The following is a 22,976-nucleotide window of genomic DNA, read 5'->3' on the forward strand; positions in this document are numbered from 1 at the left end:
CTATGCTGTCCATGGTGAGAGGTAATGCCTGAAATTTGGTATTCGCTGCACAGTCGTGAGACTGTGGATCTCGGACCATTTTCGAAATGGCATGTCCAATACATCTAGCTGCTCCTGCCATTCCACGTTCAAAGACTGTTGATTCCCGTCGTGCGGCCATGATCACCTCGAAAACCTTTTCCACATTAATCGCCCCAGTACAAAATACATCTCCACGAATGTGCCGCCCTTTCATACCTTGTGCACGGGTCACTAACGCCGCTGGTCCTGATGGGATACCAGTTCGATTTTATACAGAGTACGCGAAGGAACTTGCCCCCTTCTTGCAGCGGTGTACCGTAGGTCTCTAGAAGAGCGAAGCGTTCCAAACTATTGGAAAAGAGCACAGGTCATCCCCGTTTTCAGGAAGGGAAGTCGAACAGATGTGCAGAACTATAGACCTATATCTCTAACGTCGATCAGTTTTAGAATTTTGGAACACGTATTTTGTTCGAGTATAATGTCTTTTCTGGAGACTGGAAATCTACTCTGTAGGAATCAGCATGGGTCGTGTGAAACCCAGCTCGCGCTATTCGTCCACGAGACTCAGAGGGCCATAGACACGGGTTCACAGGTAGATGCCGTGTTTCTTCACTTCCGCAAGGCGTTTGACACAGTTCCCCACAGTCCTTTAATGAACAAAGTAAGAGCATACGGACTATCAGATCAATTGTGTGATTGGATCGAGGAGTTCCTAGATAACAGAACGCAGCATGTCATTCTCAATGGAGAGAAGTCTTCCGAAGTAAGAGTGATTTCAGGTGTGCCGCAGGGGAGTGTCATAGGACCGTTGCTATTCACAATATACATAAATGACCTGGTGGATGACACCGGAAGTTCACTGAAACTTTTTGCAGATGATGCTGTGGTGTATCGAGATGTTGCAACAATGGAAAATTGTACTGAAATGCAGGAGGATCTGCAGCGAATTGACGCAAGGTGCAGGGAATGGCAATTGAATCTCAATGTAGACAAGTGTAATGTGATGCGAATACATAGAAAGATAGGTCCCTTATCATTTAGCTACAAAATAGCAGGTCAGCAACTGGAAGCAGTTAATTCCATAAATTATCTGGGAGTACGCATTAGGAGTGATTTAAAATGGAATGATCATATAAAGTTGATCGTCGGTAAAGCAGATCCCTTACTGAGATTCATTGGAAGAATCCTAAGGAAATGCAATCCGACAACAAAGGAAGTAGGTTACAGTACGCTTGTTCGCCCACTGCTTGAATACTGCTCAGCAGCGTGGGATCTGCACCAGATGGGGTTGATGGAAGAGATAGAGAAGATCCAACGGAGAGCAGCGCGTTTCGTTACAGGATCGTTTAGTAATCACGAAACCGTTACGGATATGATAGATCAACTCCAGTGGAAGACTCTGCAGGAGAGACGCTTAGTAGCTCGGTACGGGCTTTTGTTAAAGTTTCGTGAACATACCTTCACCGAGGAGCCAAGCAGAATATTGCTCCCTCCTACGTATATCTCGCGAAGAGACCATGAGGATAAAATCAGAGAGATTAGAGCCCACATAGAAGCATACCGACAATCCTTCTTTCCACGTACAATACGAGACTGGAATAGAAGGGAGAACCGATAGAGGTACTCAGGGTACCCTCTGCCACACACAGTCAGGTGGCTTGCGGAGTATGGATGTAGATGTAGATGCATATGTGCATACCGCTATCCCACGACTTTCGTCTCGTCAGTTCATTTCATCACTCTGACTTCCTACACTCATAAATTAAGGATAATGCTGATACATGGTGAAACAACGCTCGGGTGGGCTGTTCGCGAGTTTAAATCACCTCCGGGTATGACCATGCGGTGCATTTGACCTGCGGTCGTCGCACGGTGGCGCTGGCAGCAGTCCGCATACACAGTGGTGTGTTGGTGCATGTCAGAGCACGGTGCAGCGAGTAAGTATGCAGACGTTTTCAGACGCGCTAATGGTGACTGTGTGTTGAAAATGGCTCAAAGAACACACATTGATGGCGCTATGAGGCATAGAATGGAGGCTGGTCAAACGCATCAGGTTGTAACACCGGCCCTCCGTGTACCACAAAGTCTGATCTCATGATTATGGCAGACAGTAAACGTGTCCAGGCGCTACAGTGCGGGACGTCTGCAGTATACAACACCACAAGAAGACCGATATCTCACCATCAGTGCCCGCAGACGGCTACGGAGTACTCGTACTGCAGGTAGCCTTGCTCGGGACCTTACCGCAGCCACTGCAACAGTTGTCTCCAGACACACAGTCTACAGACGGCTGAACAGACACGGTTTATTCACCCGGAGAGCTGCAAGGTGCATCCCAATGACCTCTGGTCACAGGAGAGCCCGTAAAGCCTGGTGTCAAGAACACAGTACATGGTCATTGCGACAGTGGTGAGAGGTGATGTTCACGGACGAGTTCAGGTACAGTCTGAACAGTGATTTTCGCCTGGTTTTCATCTGGCGTGAACCAGGAACCGGATACCAACCCCTTAATGTCCTTGAAAGGGACCTGTCTGGTGGTCGTGGTTTGATGGTGTGGGGTGCACCCATGCATGTCTTTGACAGTGGTACTGTAACAGGTCAGGTGTATCGGGACGTCATTTTGCACCAGTATGGATGCAGTGGGTCCCACCTTCCTCCTGATGGATGATAACGTACGGCCCCACCGAGCTGCCATCGTGGAGGAGTACCTTGAAAGGAGAAGATATCTGGCGAATGGAGTGGCCTGCCTGTTTTCCAGACCTAAACCCCATGGAGCACGTCTGGGGTGCTCTCGGTCGACGTATCGCTACACGTCTTCAAATCCCTAGGACACTTCAGGAGCTCCGACAGGCACTGGTGCAAGCATGGGAGGCTGTACCCCAGCAGCTGCTCGACCACCTGTTCCAGAGTATGCCAGCCCGTTGTGCGGCCTGTGTACGTGTGCACGGTGATCATATCCCATATTGATGTCGACGTACATGCACAGAAAACAGTGGCGTTTTGTGGCACATATGTTTCGGGACGGTTTTCTCATGACCAATACCGTGGACTCACAGATATGTGTCGTGTGTGTTCGCTATGTGCCTATGCTATTAACCCCAGTTTTGTGTAGTGCCACGTAGTGTGGCACCACATTCTGTAGTTATCCTTAATTTATGATCATCAGTGTAGTAGATCCCTAAGGTCATTATTAATTGAGTTGTGCCAGCATGTGCGTCACGGATTAATGTGGCATTTGTATGTTTCCGATGTGCATACCGAAATGCCGAAATGTAAACTATAGCGACGTTAGTATCAAATGCATCCAAACAAGAGCAACGTGCTGTTTCTCGTTTCTTGGATGACGAAGGACAAAGACATGCTGGAGATCCGTCGGAGAATGGGACAGCATGTCTGTTGAATGCTAGAAGGGGTGCTGCCTTCTCATGGTAACGCTCGTCCCCATACCGCAAATATTGTAGTGCGGAAGTTGCGCCAACTCAAGTGCTCGAGCACCTTCCCTACAGTCCTGATCTCTTCCCATGCGGTTTTCATGTCTTCCAACCCTCAAAAATGGGACTGAAGGGTCGACGATTCCTGTTGTACGAGGGTGTGCATCAGGCATTTATGGACTTCTTCAAGCAGCAGGACACAGTCTTTTACCAAACGGGTATTTTCAACATTGAAACTTCCTGGCAGGTTATAACTGTGTACCGAACCGAGACCTTTGCCTTTCGCGGGCAAGTGCTCCACCATCTGACCTATCCAAACACGACTCAGGCCCTGTCCTTATCCTGGTATCTTCAACACTGCGCGTCGGTGGGATGACTGCCTGAATGCTCAAGGTAATTTTGCCTGATTGGCATACCGATTCTGGACTGTACGCCCTTCGAGCGCAAACTTGCTGATCGCCCTTTATAATTTCTACAGAAAGGGTTCTCGGAAACTTTTCACCGTCTCTGCTCATTTAATTCCAGTTCTGAAGCGGAAGCTCTAAAACAGTCTGGAGTCAGCCTTTATTAATCCACTTCGGCAAACTATGAACAAGAGATTGAGAGAGAGAGAGAGAGAGAGAGAGAGAGATCTGAGAAGCACTAAAGAGACTGGCGGTTACTGATGCAGGTTTTTAAATTTTTATGTAGAAAGTACGAATTACTCAAGTAACTTCAGCTTTCATCCCATTTTTCGGGCTAGAAGTAGCATTTTACGAGGGGCGTTTGAAAAGTCCGTGCAAAGTTCGAGAGATGGCACCACCGGGGCGTATCGAAAACATGTTGGGTTAGTCGCATGTTTGATAAGAACGCACACCATGTTTCAGCCATATTGGCCTATTTATTTGTGTTTGGCATTCGTGTGAATCAAGGAAGTCGAGTAATTGTCAAAAAATGGACGAAAAAGAATTTCGTGTAGTGATTAAACATTACTTTATGAAAGGCAAAACCGAATCAGGGGACTAAATAGAAGCTTGATAAACATTACGGTGACTCTGCACCTTCGATTAGAACAATTTATAAGTGGTCTCAAAATTTTCGGAGTGGCCATATGGGCACAAGTGATGCTGAACGTTCTGGACGCCCTGTGGAGGTTACGACTCCAGAAATCACTGATAAAATCGATGAGATGGTGATGGATGACAGAAGAGTTAAGGTGTGTGAGATTGATAGTGCTGTGGGCATCTCGAATGAACGTGTTCATAATATTTTGCATAAACATTTGGACATGAGAAAGCTATCCGCAAGATGGGTTCCGCGATTGCTCACGCTTGACCAAAAACGGAATCGTGTGAAGTGTTGCAAGGATGGTTTGCAGCTGTTCAGGAAGAATCCGCAGGGCGTTAAGCGTCGTTTCGTCACTGTGGATGAAACATGGATACATTACTATACTCCTGATACCAAACAGCAAGGATGAATCTGCAGCAAAAAATGCGAAGACCATTCCTTCGGCAGGAAAGATTATGGCGATTGTCTTTTGGTATTCGCAAGGGATAATCCTCATCGACTATCTGGAAAAGGGTAAAACTATTACAGGTGAATATTATTCATCGTTATTGGACATTTTGAAAACCGAGCTGCAAGAATAACGCCTGTGATTGGAGCGCAGAAAGTCCTTTTCCATCACGACAATGCACCAACACACCTCATCATGTGTGGTCTCAAAAGTAATGGAAGTAGGATTCTAACTAGTTTCACATCTCTCCTATTCTCCAGACTTGGCTCCTTAGGACTACTATTTGTTCCCCAATTTGAAGACATGGTTGGTCGGACAAAGATTTTATTCAAACGAGGAGGTGATTGCAACAACTAATAGCTACTTCGCTGACTTGAACAATTCCCATTATTCGGAAAGGATCAACAAAACAGAACAGCGTTGGGCGAAGTCTATAAGTCTAAAAGGAGACTATGTCGAAGAATAAAAAGGTTTACCCCAAAGACGCAAGTATTTTTTATTTTTGCACAGACTTTTCAAACGGCCCACGTACAACGTAAGAAGCTGCAACGTGATCAAAATTTGGAGAAACATGGTGCTAACAATATAGAAAAAACGATAATATAGAATAGGTGAGAAAAGGGAAAGATAACGAAAATAACGGAAGATAAAGAACTAAGTGATCGGATTAGAAAGGCTATAAGATAGAATACCGCTTCGGACCTCATCGTTCAGTCTATTCATTGAAGAAGCAATGACAGAAATAAAAGGAAGAATCGGGAGCAGGATTAAAATTCATGATGGAAGCATGGCATTGCCGTGGTCAGTGAAAGTTAGGAAGAATTGCAGCACCTGCTGAGTCAAATCAAGAGGCAAGTAATGAGGAGTGGCAGAGAGTGGCAGAGATGTAGTCAGTAATGTACTTAACCTCGAAACTGCGGACTGTTAAATGGACAAAGTGAAGGGTTTGTGCCACCCTGCAAACCACTGAATGAGCGACGACAGCAGCATAGGGAGAACAGTGACCAGAAGAACGGTTAGTTGATAGGAGATGCATTAACACATCAAGGAGCACCTTCCGTCATGTTAAAGGAAGTTCTAAATGACAAAACGGCAAACACGTGCCAACGTCTATGGTGTAAGGTTGCCTATCCAACAGCGTCTGGTGGGAATAAATTTTTAATGTTTATGTTTCTTACAGTTACTGAGAGAGCTTTAAAAAACTGAAATGCTGTCATAATGTACTGATGAAGACATATAATCTTATGTTAAAGGTTTAACACAGTAAGACAAGCAAGTTTGTATGTACAAGTGTGATTTTGTATATGTCTACAGGCAGTGTAATTCAAGTCAAGTAAATTACCCAAACTTCATTCATCCAGTATTTCAAAATGAGATCACTTGGCATGTTATAACAAACTTTACACATAACTTCAAACATTTACGAATTGGACAATTTATTCAAGGAAAAGAGCTTCACAAATTGAGCCAGTCAGTAACACATTGGTCTATCTGCGGCCCTTATGCAAGCAGTTATTTGGATTGGCATTGATTGACATAGTTGTTTGATATCATGGTGTGGGATGTCATGCCAACTTCTGTCCAACTGACATGTCAGACCTTCATAATCCCGACCTCCTTGGAGGGTCCTATCCAAAGTGATCCGAACGTACCTTGCTGGTCAAGGTGGACTTCGGGAACCACAAAGACAAGCAATAGAAACTCTTGCCATGTGCGGATGGATATTTTCTTGCTGAAACGCAAGCTTAGGATGCCTTGCTATGGAGAGCAACAAAACGGGGCATAGAATACAGTCGATGTACCACTGTGCTGTAAGGGTACAGTGGTTGACAACGCAAGGAGTCCTGCCATGGAAACAAATCGTACCTTAGACCATCGCCCCTGGTTGTTGGGTGGTATGGCGAGCGATGGTCATATTGGTAACCCGCCGCCATCTGGGGTGTCTGCTGACACGTCTTCACTGATCACCCGCACTCTGTTCGAAGCAGGTCTCAACAGTGAAAACTGTTCCACTCTAGTCAGTGAGATCCCAGGAGGACTGTGCTCGACATCACTGCAGATAGGATTCTTGGTGTAGAGGTCAGTGGTAGTTAGCGCAGGGACACTGTCAACTAAGACCCCTTTCTATCAGTGGCATATTAACACCGGCGAGAGCACAGTGGTGTCGTGATCATAGTATCGCTCAGTGGCCGGCGAAAACACAGTGGTGTCAAGAGCATAGTATCGCTCAGTGGCTGATAACACCACAGTGGTGTCGTGAGTATAGTATCTCTCAGTGGCCGGCGACAACACAGCGGTTGCATGAGCATAGTAACGTTCATCAGCCGACGACATCATATTGGTGTCGTGAGCATAGTATCGCTCAGTGGCCGGCAACAACACAGTGGTGTCGTGAGCATAGTATTGCTCAGTGGCCGGCGACGACACAGTGTTTTCGTGAGCATAGTAACGCTCAGCGGCCGATGAAATCACAGTGTTGTTGTGGGCATAGTATCGCTCAGCGGACATCGACATGACAGTGCTGGCGTGAGCGTAGTACCGCTAAGCAGCCGGCGGCATGACAGTGGTATCGTGGGCGTAGTATCGCTCAGCGGCCGCCGACAACACAGTGGTGTCATGAGCATAGTATCGCTCAGTGGCCAGCGACAACACAGTGGTGTCGTGAGCATAATATCGCTCAGCGGCCGACGATACGACAGTGGGGTTGTGAGCATAGTATTGCTCAGCAGACAGCCACATGACAGTGGTGTCGTGAGCATAGTATCGCTGAGCGGCCGGCGACACGACAGTGGTGTTGTGAGGATAGTATCGCTCAGCAGACAGCCACATGACAGTGGTGTCGTGAGCATAATATCTCTGAGCGGCTGACGATACGACAGTGGTGTTGTGAGCATAGTATCGCTCAGCAGACAGCCACATGACAGTGCTGTCATGAGCATAGTATCGCTCAGCGGCCGACGATACGACGGTGGTGTTGTGAGCATAGTATCGCTCAGCAGCCGGCAACACGACAGTGGTGTTGGGAGCATAATATCGCTCAGCGGCCGGCGACAACACAGTGGTGTTGTGAGCATAGTATCTCTCAGCGGCTGAGGTCACCACAGTGGTGTCGTGAGCATAGTATTGCTCAGCAGCCGGCGACACGATAAAGGTGTCGTGAGCAAAGTATCGCTCAGTGGTGTCGTGAGCATAGTATCGCTCAGCGGCTGAGGTCACCACAGTGGTGTCGTGAGCAAAGTATCGCTCAGTGGCCGGCTACACGACAGTGGTGTCGTGAGCATAGTATTGCTCAGTGGCCGGCGACAACACAGTGGTGTCGTGTGCTTTTGCTTGTATTGGTGTTTTGTTCTGTCAACAAGTTTTTCGTTTTTATAAGTACTTGTGCACTTTCATCATGGTAGACAAAAGAGACGACTGGATTATGTGTGACGAGTGTGCGTACGTCTTGTCTTACATGCCCGACGACTTGGCTGATTGGGAAAAAGACAATGGATATTAAAAAAGTGATACTGAAGCAGAATCGTGGGAACGTAGTGAAATACACCCAAGAGTAATTCGGCGAACGCTACGGTTGCCAAGTGATTCGGATGAATCAGACAAAGGAGACAGACTATGATTTACTGTGCACTAATAATTCATTTGAAGGATCTCGTGGTCCAAAACTATTTCCCAAAGATACACAGAGCGTCGTGGATATCGTAGAATTATATATTGGGAAGGATCTATTTGAATATATTAGCAAAAAAACAACAAGTATTACAGTCAAAATTGCATTACAAAATAAGTGGATATGAAAATGCCAAATTTGTCGACGTTACCTGACCCAAACATAGAAAATGTTTTGGACTTGTTATCCTTGTGTGAATTGAAAAAAATAAGCAAGGGTCGATGATTACTGTTCAACGAATCCGTTGGTAGACACACCGATATTTCGCAAAACGATGTTCCGCAACCCATTCAGACAAATATTATCATTTTGACATTTTTCCGACAGCAACAATAAACTGGATAATGCCGACTGGCTATTCAAAGAGCAATTCGTAATTTATTATTGTTCCAACAAGTTTAAAGAAACGTTCAATCTGAGTCAAAACATCTCATATGATGAAGGAATGATACCATGGCGTGGAAGGTTATAAATTAAAGTTTACAATCCGTCGAAAATTACGAATTTATGGCATACTCATTCGGATGCTGTGAGATTCGAATACGGGATCATTTTCTCATTCAGGATATATTCTAACGCTGGACAACCTTTAGCAAAAAAAGTGCTGGAACTAGAATGAGATTTTTAACTCTGCAGCGGAGTGTGCGCTGATATTAAACTTCCCAGCAGATTAAAACTGTGTCGGATCGAGACTCGAACTCGGGACCTCTGCCTATCGCAGGCAAGTGCTCTACCATCTGAGCTACCCAAGCAAGACTCACGACTCGTCCTCACAGCTTCAGTTCTGCCAGTACCTCGTCTCCTACCTCGTGATGGAACTATTCACACCTTCTTATGGAATGTGGCATCACTTCTACGTTGATAATTACTATAACAGTGTAGAAATTGCTTGCAGAGAAGTTACTTAAAAATAAAATTGGAGTTTGTGGAACGATACGGCAACATAGAGTATTTCCGGAAAAATTAAAGCGCGCCAAAGTTAGTGTGTTTGAAGCTTGTCATCAACGGAAAGGTGACAAGGGGCCGGCGACAAGCCAAGTAATACGAATTAGCGCTGCCGGCTCCAAGCGAATAAATTTGTACGAGACGTGCGGACAACAAAGTGTTAGCGGTCCTTGTGGTCGCCGAAGCACCAGTTGCACATCGGATCGATGACATTGATTAATACGGGCTCTTAGTGTCTAACGTTTCCTTCTGACCATTCCTGTCAACGTCGCTGAATATCAAATGTCGATCGCTCCAAAGAACACCCCAATCGGCTTATCTGAGCCCAACGAGACGCCCCCCTCTCACATGCTGATACCTGCTTACATTGTCCACATGGCAGTCTGGGAGGCTGGCTTACTAACTGACCACTCTGAATGAGATTCGCAAAGACTTTATGCTTTGTTATCGACATGTGCACTGTGTAATATACGAAGATGATGTGATACAGACGCGAAATTTAACCGACAGGAAGAAGATGCTGTGATATGCAAAAGATTAGCTTTTCACAGCATTCACACAAGGTTGGCGCCGCTGGCGACACCTACAATGTACTGATGTGAGGAAACTTTGCAACCGATTTCTCATACACAAACAGCAGTTGACCGGCGTTGCCTGGTGAAACGCTGTTGCGATGTCTCGTGTAAGGGGGAGAAAAGAGTACTATCACGTTTCCGACTTTGATAAAGGTCGGATTGTAGCCTATCGTGATTGCGGTTTATCGTATCGCAACATTGCTGCTCGCGTTGGTCGAGATCCAATGACTCTTAGCAGAATATGAAATCGGTGGGTTCAGGAAGGTAATACGGAACTCCGTTATGGATCCCAACGGCCTAGTATCACTACCAGTCGAGATGACAGGCATCTTATCCGCATGGCTGTAACGGATCGTGCAGCCACGTCTCGATCCCTGAGTCAATAAATGGGGACGTTTGCAAGATGACAACCATTTTCACGAACTGTTCGACGACGTTTGCAGCAGCATGGACTATCAGCTCGGAGATCGTCGCTGCGGTTACCCTTGACGCTGCATCACAGACAGGAGCGCCTGCGATGGTGTATTCAACGACGAACCTCGATGCGCGAATGGCAGAACGTCATTTTTCGGATATATCCAGGTTCTGTTTACAGTATCATGATGGTCGCATCAGTGTTTGGCGACATCGCTGTGAATCGTACATTGGAAGCATGTGTTCGTCATCGCCATACTGACGTATCACCCGGTGAGATGGTATGGGGTGCCACTGGTTACACTTCTCGGTCACCTCTTGTTCGCATTAACGGCACTTAGAACAGTGGACGTTACATTTCAGATGTGTTACGATCCGTGGCTCTACCGTTTATTCGATCCCTGCGAAATCCTACATTTCAGCAGTATAATGCACGACCGCATGTTGTAGGTTCTGTACGGGCCTTTCTCTATACAGAAAATGTTCGACAGCTGCCCTGGCCAGCACATTCTCCAGATGTCTCACCAATTGAAAACGTCTGGTGAATGGTGGCCGAGCAACTGGCTCGTCACAATACGCCAGTCACTACTCTTGAATTGTGGTATCGTATTGAAGCTGCATGGGCAGCTGTACCTGTACCTGTCTACGTCGGAGCGGTGACTATGTAGAGGAGTACCTGGAAGGTGTAGCTACAGGGTGTTTAAAAATGACCGGTATATTTGAAACGGCAATAAAAACTAAACGAGCAGCGATAGAAATACACCGTCTGTTGCAATATGCTTGGGACAACAGTACATTTTCAGGCGGACAAACTTTCGAAATTACAGTAGTTACAATTTTCAACAACAGATGGCGCAAGTGATGTGAAAGATATAGAAGACGACGCAGTCTGTGGGTGCGCCATTCTGTATTTCGTCTTTCTGTTGTAAGCGTGTGCTGTTCACAACGTGCAAGTGTGCTGTGGACAACATGGTTTATTCCTTAGAACAGAGGATTTTTCTGGTGTTGGAATTCCACCGCCTAGAACACAGTGTTGTTGCAACAAGACGAAGTTTTCAACGGAGGTTTAATGTAACCAAAGGACCGAAAAGCGATACAATAAATAATCTGTTTAAAAAATTTCAACAGACTGGGAACGTGACGGATGAACATGCTGGAAAGGTAGGGCGACCGCATACGGCAACCACAGAGGGCAACGCGCAGCTAATGCAGCAGGTGATCCAACAGCGGCCTCGGGTTTCCGTTCGCCGTGTTGCAGCTGCGGTCCAAATGACGCCAACGTCCAAGTATCGTCTCATGCGCCAGAGTTTACACCTCTATCCATACAAAATTCAAACGCGGCAACCCCTCAGCGCCGCTACCATTGCTGCACGAGACACATCCGCTAACGATATAGTGCACAGGATTGATGACGGCGATATGCATGTGGGCAGCATTTGGTTTACTGACGAAGCTGATTTTTACCTGGACGGCTTCGTCAATAAACAGAACTGGCGCATATGGGGAACCGAAAAGCCCCATGTTACAGTCCCATCGTCCCTGCATCCTCAAAAAGTACTGGTCTGGGCCGCCATTTCTTTCAAAGGAATCATTGGCCCATTTTTCCGATCCGAAACGATTACTGCATCACGCTATCTGGACATTCTTCGTGAATTTGTGGCGGTACAAACTGCCTTAGACGGCACTGCGAACACCTCGTGGTTTATGCAAGTTGTTGCCCGGCCACATCGCACGGCCGACGTCTTTAATTTCCTGAATGAATATTTCGATGACCGTGTGATTGCTTTGGGCTATCCGAAACACACAGGAGGCGACGTGGATTGGCCTCCCTATTCGCCAGACATGAACTCCTGTGACTTCTTTCTGTGGGGACACTTGAAAGACCAGGTGTACCGCCAGAATCCAGAAACAATTGAACAGCTGAAGCAGTACATCTCATCTGCATGTGAAGCCATTCCGCTAGACACGTTGTCAAAGGTTTCGGGTAATTTCATTCAGAGACTACGCCATATTATTGCTACGCATGGTGGATATGTGGAAAATATCGTACTATAGAGTTTCCCAGACCGCAGCGCCATCTGTTGTTGACAATTGTAACTACTGTAATTTCGAAAGTTTGTCTGCCTGAAAATGTACTGTTGTCCCCAGCATATTGCAACAAACGGTGTAATTCTATCGATGCTCGTTTAGTTTGTATTGCCGTTTCAAATATACCGGTCATTTTTGAAACACCCTGTATATCTCTGTATTCGACTACGCAGGCCTATACCAGTTTCCTTGGCTCTTCAGTATATACCATTAAGTTTGTTTGGCACCCTCAGTGCACGAATCCTACTCACACCTGGCCTGATTTTAGTGTGTGTGTGTGTGTGTGTGTGTGTGTGTGTGTGTGTGTTGGTGGGGGTTCCACCTTCGGAACGACTGCGTCGCACAGATTCGACAAGTGTTTGGTAGGTTTCCGGAGGTATGACGTGCCGGATGTCTTTACGCACAGGTAGGACAATTCACGCAAATTATGATCTGGTAGCTTTTGGGCGGCTGCTGCTGTCCGACAGCGTATCAGCTGGGTTCCATAAGGGTCAGTTCAGAATTGGTGGCCCGGCATTGTTTCACTATCATGCTCTTCAAATCACAGTAGCAGAATTCCGTTCTAGTGACACGAACAGTTACCCTGGTAAAATATCCCATCGTTGGCGGGGTAAACGTCAAGTGATCAAGGGATGCAGGTGGTCCACGAAAATAGTGACCTAGTCCACGGCTATCATTGGGCCTTCGTCCGCCCCCTTAGATAGTTTTAAGTAGTTCAAAATTCTAGGGGGCTGATGACCTCAGACGTTAACACCCATAGTGCTCAGAGACATTTTTTAAAGCTTGTTCTTGAAACTTTCTAAACAGCCTTTCTGGGGATAGTTTACATCTATTTTCAAGGATCTACCAGTTCGTTCTCCCACGGGTCAGGCAAATCTATGACACTTTGTGCCACCTTTCTCTGTTCACGTTTAATATCCCCTGCTGGTCCTATTTGGGACAGGTCCCACACACTTGAGCAGTATTCTAGAACGGCCCACACGAAAGTTTTGTAAGCAATCACCTCTGTAAACCGATTGCACTTCCCCAGAGTTCTACCAACAAACCGAACTCTGCCACAAGCTTTACTCACGACTGAGACTATGTGATCATTCCATTTTATCTCCCGCTCGGCCCCGGTAGCTGAGTGGCAGCCGGCACAGTAGCTCAGCGTGTTCGGTCAGAGGGTTACGCGCCCTCTGTAATAAAAAAACTTAGTCAATCGATCAAGAAAACGAACATAAATGGATGTCTTACGACGTCCGCCCCGAGCAGATGCAACGAACAAAAGCGAACATAATGAGATTAAAAAAAAAAGTGGTCAGCGCCGCAGAATGTCAATCCTGAGGGCCCGGGTTCGATCCCCGCCTGGGTTGGAAATTTTCTCCGCTCAGGGACTGGGTGTTGTGTTGTCCTGATCATCATTTCATCCCCATCGACGGACAAGTCGCCGAAGTGGCGTCAAATCGAAAGACTTGCACCCGGCGGGAGGCCGTAGCCACACGGCATTTATTTTGATTGGGCCTTCGATTACTACCGCAGCTTTCATGGCAGCCCAGGTGAATGTCCGCCATTGCATAATACTGAATGCACTGGGCTGCGTTTGAGGCAGAAGTTTCTAGCAGCAGTTCACCTGGATGGCGTCGTATCCGGATATTGCTATCGACCTGGTGCGAGAAGAATGCACGTGGGACATTCACCTGGGCTTCCGTGGCGTCTGTCGTACTAATCGAAGGCATCGTGACGGCTACGAACTCTGCTAACGTTTTTGAGCACCAGCCGCATCCTTTCTTGCTTGATGTAGACCAATACAGGGTGACTTGCACGGAATTTCTGTTTGGTGTAATGAATTGCAGCTTGCTCTAACTTTGAAAAAATGAAAGTTAATGTACCTGAGTATGAAAAACAATCGTATAATATTCGAATGGACAGTGCCTTGAAAATAGGAAATAAGATGAACATCAACAAAAGCAAAACGAAGATAATAGAATGTAGCCGAATTAAATCGGGTGATGCTGAGGGTATTAGATTAGGAAATGAGACACTTGAAGTAGTAAAGGAGTTTTGCTATTTGGGGAGCAAAGTAACTGGTGATGGTCGAAGTAGAGAGGATATAAAATGTAGACTGGCAATGGCAAGGAAAGCGTTTCTGAAGAAGAGAAATTTGCTAACATCGAGTATAGATTTAAGTGTCAGGACGTCGTTTCCGAAAGTATTTGTATGGAGTGTAGCCATGTATGGAAGTGAAGCGTGGACGATAAGTAGTCTGGACAAGAAGAGAATAGAAGCTTTCGAAATGTGGTGCTACAGAAGGATGCTGAAGATTAGATGGGTAGATCACATAACTAACGAGGAGGTATTGAATAGAAATGGGGAGGAGTTTGTGGCACAACTTGACTAGAAGAAGGGATCGGTTGGTAGGACATGTTCTGAGGCATCAAGGGATCACCAGTTTAGTATTGGGGGGCAGAGTGGAGGGTAATAATCGTAGAGGGAGAGCAAGAGATTGATACACTAAATAGATTCAGATGGGTGTAGGTTGCAGTAGGTACTGGGAGATGAAGAAGCTTTCACAGGATAGAGTAGCATGGAGAGCTGGACTGAAGACCACAACAACAACAACAGTATTCGAATGCAGAGTTAATGGTGTGCTGTCTGACACGACCAAGCCTATTAAATATCTAGGCGTAACGTTTCAAACTTACATGAAATGGAACGAGAGCACAAGGACGGTACTAGGAAAGATGGTTCAAACGGCCCTAACAACTATGGGACTTAACATCTGAGGTCATCAGTCCCCTAGAACTTTGAACTACTTAAACCTAACTAATCTAAGGAAACCACACACATCCATGCCCGAGGCAGGATTCGAACCTGCGACCGTAGCAGCCGCGTGGTTCCGGACTGAAGCGCCTAGAACCGCTTCGGCCACAACGGTCGGCTAGTGGGAAAGACGAATGGTTGACTTTAGCTTAGTGGGAAAGTTTTAGCATTGTGTAGCTCATACGCAAATGAGACCTTATACATAACACTTGTGCAACCCATTCTTGTGTAGTGCTCTTGTTCTTGGAATACTCACCAAGTCGAACTAAAAGAAGACATTACGAATTCAGATGCGTGATGCCAGACTTGTTACTGGCTGGTTCGATCAATACGCCACTATTATGGAGATGGTTCATGAACTCAGACAGGAATTTAAATATTTTCAACATTTTGCGGCCCTGTCAGCAACTGTATAAATATTAATTTTTATTTTAAAAATTAATAGCCTCAGTTGCACAAATTACCTGGAATTACCTAGGTTTCAGCCGGGATTACCCAACCTTCTTCAGAATAAAGTAACTACCGTTTGTCCATAGTGAACATCATCAAGCTAAAACTACAAGTTTTTACAGTCTGACGATAATTTATAGTTTTCAGTTTTAGTTTGACGATGTCCACTGTGTGCAAACGGTATTTACTTTTATTCTGAAGAAGGTTGGGTTATCCCCAGTGAAACCTAAGTAAATCTAGATAATCTGTTCAACTGGGGCTGTTGATTTTTAAAATTAATAGTTCTGAGAGGAATCTCTGGAGGTTAGTTGACATTCTTTTCGCGAAACATTATTCATAAAGTTTGGAAAACAGACACTTGCAACTCTTGTAGAGTTATTCTACAGCCGCCAACGTTGATTCAGTTGCGCCTGCGTCTGGGTTTTATGCAACCCTCAAGGCGTAAGCTATTATTCGCACAGAAAGAATGAAAACGACGTTATTAAAAGAAATTTTAATTTAGTTAAATTTCGGTCTGGGATACGTTTTCCCTGGAGGCCACGGTTTTCGAGTTATTCAAGAAAGCCGCGTTTGAAGATCACCTTCGTACATTTTCCTTGAATAATTCGGAAACCGCGGCCTCTAGTGAAAAGCTATCGCAGTAGAAAACTTTACTACATTAAATTTCCTAAAGAAACGTTCCGTTCATTTTTTCTGTAGGGCAAATAGTTTGCACGTACTGAGCAAGAGAATATACAGGGTGGTCCATTGATCGTGATGGGCCAAAAGAAATAAGCGTCAAACGAAAAAACTACAAAGTACGAAACTCGTCTAACTTGAAGGGGGAAACCAGATGGCGCTATGGTTGGCCCGCTAGGTGGCGCTGCAATAGGTGAAACGTATATAAACTGCGTTTTTTAAAAAAAGGGACAACATTTTCTATTAGATATTCGTATAGTACGTAAAGAAATATGAATGTTTTAGTTGTACCACTTACTTCGCTTTGTGAAAGATGGCGCTGTAATAGTCACAAACGTATAAGTACGTGGTATCACGTAACATTCCGCCAGTGGACGGTATTTGCTTGGTGATACATTTCCCGTGTTAAAATGGACCGTTTACCAATTGCGGAAAAAGTCGATGTATTGCCATTGTGATCAAAATGCCCACGGGCTTGTGCTATGTATGCTGCTCGGTATCCAGGACGACATCATCCAAGTGCCCAGACCGTTCGCCGGATACATGAACTGTTCAGCCACGTGTGAAACGTCAACCATGACGGGCAACACGTGTTGATGCCAATGTAGGTGTTATAGCTGCTGTCGCGGCTAATCCGCACATCAGTAGCAGACAAATTTCGCGAGAATCGGGAATTTCAAAAATGTCGGTGTTGAAAATGTTACATCAACAGCGATTGCACCCGTACCATATTTCTATGTACAAGGAATTGCATGGCTACGACTTTGAACGTCGTGTACAGTTCTGCTACTAGGCACAAGAGAAATTACGGGACGATGACAGATTTTTTGCATGCGTTCTATTTAGCAACGAAGCGTCATTCACCAATAGCGGTACCTTAATCCGGCATAATATGCACTATTGGGCCACGGAAAATCCACGATGGGTGCGACAAGTGGAACATCAGCGACCTTGGCGGGTTAATGTCCATGTGGGAGGAAGGATAATTGGCCCACATTTTATCGATGGCAGTCTAAATGGTGCAATGTATGCTGATTTCCTACGTAATGTTCTACCGATGTTACTACAAGATGTTTCACTGCATGGCAGAATGGCGAGGTGCTTCCGACATGATGGATGTCCGACACACAGCTCGCGTGCGGTTGAAGCGGTATTGAATAGCATATTTCATGACAGGTCGATTGGTCGTCGAAGCACCATACCATGGCCGGCACGTTCTCCGGATCCGACGTCCCAGGATTTCTTTCTGTGGGGAAAGTTGAAGGATATTTGCTATCGTGATCCACCGACAACGCCTGACAACATGTGTCAGCGCATTGTCAATGCATGTGCGAACTTTACGGAAGGCGAACTACTCACTATGGAGAGGAATGTCGTTACACGTAGTGCCTTATGCATTGAGGTTGACGGACATCATTTTGAGCATTTATTGCATTAATGTGGTATTTACAGGTAATCACGCTATAACAGCATGCGTTCTCAGAAATGATAAGTTCACAAAGGTACATGTATCACATAGGAACAACCGAAATAAAATGAGCAAACTTACCTACGTTCTGCATGTTAATTTAAAAAGCTACCTGTTACCAGCTGTTCGTATAAAATTGTGAGCCAAATGTTTGTGACTATTAGAGCGCCATCTATCACCAAATGAAAAAGTGGTCCAACTAAAACATTCATATTTCTTTACGTTCTACACGAATATGTATTAAAAATGAGGTTTTTTTTTAACGCAGTTGATATGCCGTTGAGCTATGGCAGCTCCATCTAGCGGGCCAACCACAGCGCCATCTGGTTTCCCCCTTCGAGCTAGACGAGTTTCGTTCGTTGTAGTATTTTCGTTTGACGCTTATTTCGTGAGTTATTTGGCCCGTCACGATCAATGGACCACCCTCTATAGTCTCTTATGTGAAGTTTGAAGGCGTTGCGGGTTGCATAAAACCTATGGGTAACCGAATCACACTGTAGACAGTCGTTATCAACCGGTCCAATCTAGAGTAAGATGTGAAAGCATATGACAAATACTGGTATCAGGTACCCTCCTCCATGCACCGTACCGTGTCTTTGGTGAGTGTATATATGTAAATACCGATGTAGATGCCTTGCCAAACTTCGATGGCATGTTCCAGCAGGATAACTGCCCACTTCACAAGTTTAGAATAGTGCTGCATTGATTTGAGAAGAAAGACAGTGGTCTCTCGTTGAAGTCTTGGGCATGGAATTCGCCTGATATGAAACCGGTGAGTGAAACACGCCTGAGAGACTATAGACTGAGAATTCCCTATCTTAGGTGAATTGGGTGGCCTGTGTCTAGTAGCCTGGTCCCACTTACCTCTGGAAATCTGCTGAGGACTTCTCGAATCCACGTCACACAGAATCGGTGCGCTTTTCCGTTCCAAAGATGGGCCAACATCTTATTAAGCAAGAAGTCGTTATTTACTGGCTCATGAGTGTGTTATCACTGAGGCAGTCTCTTCGTTAGCTCCGTCTCGATAGTGCGTTTCGTCGTAAAATCAGTCGAAACACACAAATCCTCTACGTCAGCTACACTGAATAAAGGGCATTCACATTTCTTTCGCATAAGAATCGCCGGGAAAGTGACTTGCATTGTATCCATCAAAATTCGTATCGACGTAATTAGTTACTGGTAAGAGACTGCCTGAACGATAATACAAAACAAGTGCGTTATCTTTATCTATAATCGCATACTGCATCATTCCTACCTATATTTATGATGTTGTGTAAGTATTGCACAAATTAAAGTTAATTTACAGTTTTATTATACTAGTTTTACATCTACGTGAAAAATACAAAAATTTAAGTAGGGTGCTTTGCGCTCGCGTTCCGTGCTCGGTAAACAGTTGCTCAAATCGCCGCTCCAACACACCAATTGAAAGTAGCAAAGCGCTCAAACATAACCTTTGACATCGTTTTTTTTTCCGAAAACGAAGGCGTAGTGATCTCAACCCTGTATGGATACATCTAGAGACTCGAGGCTCTCTCCCACGCAGGATGCAGATGGTAGCCGATAGACTGGATATTAAGTGGTAATGAAACCACATGCTGCGCACTTTTAGAGCGGAAGAAATCGTACTGTTCGGTATATTAATTTTGTGTTTTACGGACAAATTAACTCAGTAAAAATGAAAATAATTTCAGAAAGCAGGATTCGATATGAATCGTGTCGCCATACAGTTGCCTGTGAGTCATCTGCCGCCTACGCTACTAGATCGCAATCTACCTATAATAACAACGGCACTTTATTGACTGACGCTCTGATTTCCTTCATAGTTTAGCATTTTGAAATTTTAAACACTTTGAAAAGTCTGTACAACAATTTTATTGTTTTATTATTCCGAGATGGCATGTCCCCCTCACCGCAACTCCACCAACCCCCCCCCCCTTATGTTTTGATACATAACATAATAATTTATCATATCATACGTATGATTCCAAGGTATATTTCATTATACTTTTGTTTTTAATCTTTACGGATCAGCTCTGATTCCATGATTGAAAAAAAAAAAATGTTCAAATGGCTCTAAGCACTATGGGACTTAACATCTGAGATCAACAGTCCCCTAGAACTTAGAATTACTTAAACCTAACTAACCTAAGGACATAACACACACCCATGCCAAAGGCAGGATTCGAACCTGCGACCGTAGCAGCAGCTCGGTTCCGGACTGAAGCGCCTAGAACCGCTCGGTCACAACGGCCGGCCCAGATTCCATGAAACTGAAAATACGTAACGTATAGAAATGTAAACCAATTACGATAGGTTGTACAAATGTGATGGTGCAATTATTGTCATTTATTAATTTCGCAATAGTTTTGTAAAACGTTATCTGCATGCCTGTTACTTTACTATTGGTTAAATTGATGTATGGCGTTTTCAAATTTCGCGTCTATTTTTGGGGAGCAATTTTGCTTTGAGCCATTGCTTTCCTACATAAAACTAACTCACTTGTTCGCTGTTTCATTAAAGTTTACTCTTAATAGCAGACATACAAGTACAGGGGCACCTCTTATTCGCAATAATTACTTCAATTTAATTTTTAAAAATACTTCTTGTAAAATTATATAGTTAACTTCCTGTACTCTTCACTGATGCCATTATTTATAAGATGAAATTGGTTAAACACACATTCTTGGTAACAAATAATTGCCTCAGCAAACCATGACCTTAGCACCGCAATTCAATTTATTCCACTTGTATAATTTTTTCATCCTTGTAGGCAGATCGCATTTTCCTGTTGTTAAGGAATGTTAACAAGACACCATGTAGCCTTTGGATAAGTTTCTACTGAGGTTTATACCATATTTTTCATTCCATATTATGGTTACACTTAATGGAGAAAATGTAACATATCTTGTACTTCTATTAATACCAGTTTTGTCTGTTTTTTTTACGAGCTTTAATAATGACGTAAGTCGAAAACCTTGAGGATATACTAGAGTAACAAAAATGTGTTCAAGACACCTCGAAAATGTTTAAGTGGATCCCTTGACCGCATTCTCTCGCAATGCTTTTATGCAAATTATAGCATTTTTGAAGGTTACTATCTGGACATCGATTTCCTACAGCAGTGTGACGCAGTTCTCAAAAATAAATAAAAGATCTCCAAAAATTAAGCTTTTAAAATCTTAAGATTGCCAAGCGCTGTTAAGTACACAATTACCGACTGATCAACAACAATACCTTGTACGTGCCTGCGTACAGTGTAAGGTTTATAACCGCCAAGTCCGTGCTTAGATTCTCGTAAGTAGTAACTTTTTTAACTTTATGCTCTACATTCCTTCTCCAATGAATATTTTAGTGTACAAATCCTGGATGGAAACTTGTTAATAAAAATGACATCTTTGTTTTAGTTAGTGATTACTATTCATAGGCAAAATACTAAAGAAATGGAATCAGTCCACAAAGGAGACCGCTTATAGAACATTCCTCGGATCCGTCCTAGAATATTGTTCAAGCGTGAGGGAGCCCGTAAGAAATACGACACAGAAGTATATGTTGTATGTAAACAAAAAAGGATATACGAATGGTCCAAATGGCTCTGAGCACTATGGGACTTAACATCTGAGGTCATCAGTCCCCTAGAACTTAGAACTACGTAAAACTAACTAACCTAAGGACATCACACACATCCATGCCCGAGGCATGGGTTGCGCGGTTCCAGACTAAAGCGGCTAGAACCGCTCAGCCACAGCGGCGGGCTATACGAATGGCAAAGGTTTGTTTGACCATGGAGGGGTGCCACTCAGATACTGAAATGGAGACTATGCCGCGAAAGCACAGTTATAAAATTTCATTAACCAGTTATAAGTGAGGAATGTAGGAAAACACAACAACTGTCCACGAACTCTGCGGAAGATATCGCAAAGACATGGTTAGGTCAGTTACAGCGCGCAGGTAGGCACTTAAGTAACTATTATTGCTGCGGTCCATGTGCGAGTGGAGCGAAAAAAAGCTTTGACAAGTAGTGTAATGGGAAATACACACTGCCACACACTGAAGTTGTTTGCATAGTATAGATGCAAACGCAGAAGAGCAGCGCACAACAATCTTAGCTACAGAAAAATTTTGAGAAATTGAACTAGACGATATTAAAGGCAGACCCACCTCAAAAAGCTCCCACTTGCAGTAGTAAAAACTTAATCCGTCAGGATGCGCAGTGTTTAGCGAGTTGCTCGGAGAAGGTTACACAAACGCAATCCCATCCTATGGGACGTATGGCTGTTGTCAACTAAATCCAAATGTCTGTAACGTGATTTGTTGTCCTTTCCATGCCTCAAGAACTGAAAGCCCGTCTGAGACCACAGCAAAAATGAGGTCCGCGTGCGATAATGCTCTACCGAAATGAAGCGCAACAGGGCCAAGGCAGATAGCTTCTACGTCCTTCCGCCTCGCCCGCAACGGCTAAACTAATCTTACGCGGATTGAAGCGAAGCGCTGTAGCAACTTGGCGCGTGCGCAGTGAGACATTCGGTAAACGACGCACGCGCAGAACAGACGTGACCGTCGGCTGTTCGTGACGTTTTCGTTACTCTTCTCTACACCATAGCCGTACACTACGAAATATGTGAAGTGAACGAAGCGCCTTACTACTGTGCATGTAGCTAAAAAAAATAGTCATGTGATCAAGACCTACATATATATACTCCGCAGATGACAGTGTTCTACGGCGGAGCGCACCTTGTACCACTAATAGTATTTATATCTACAGCTAACAAACCACTGTGAAGTGGGTATCGGAGGGTACGTCCGACTGTATTAATAACTTTTCCCGTTCCATTCACTTACTAAGGAGCGTGCGAAGAATGATTGTTTAAATGCCTCTGTGCTTCAAGATCCCAACGGGAGCGATATGTAGCGGGATGAAGTTTATTCTACATCGTTAGTCTGT

At 44.7% G+C, this 22,976-nt stretch overlaps 1 long non-coding RNA gene across 1 annotated transcript in view; it reads right to left on the minus strand.

Annotated features, from left to right (window-relative positions):
- LOC126293538 (uncharacterized) overlaps nucleotides 1-22,496 on the minus strand; it is a 60,645-nt gene extending 38,149 nt beyond the window's left edge. The window contains exon 1 of the long non-coding RNA XR_007552301.1: nucleotides 22,193-22,496. This is a non-coding gene — a long non-coding RNA (uncharacterized LOC126293538). The remainder of the gene's footprint in view (nucleotides 1-22,192) is intronic.
- Nucleotides 22,497-22,976: the final 480 nt, after the last annotated feature.

This window comes from Schistocerca gregaria, chromosome 10 (genome assembly GCF_023897955.1).
Source record: "Schistocerca gregaria isolate iqSchGreg1 chromosome 10, iqSchGreg1.2, whole genome shotgun sequence".
Classification (NCBI taxonomy): Eukaryota; Metazoa; Arthropoda; class Insecta; order Orthoptera; family Acrididae; genus Schistocerca; species Schistocerca gregaria.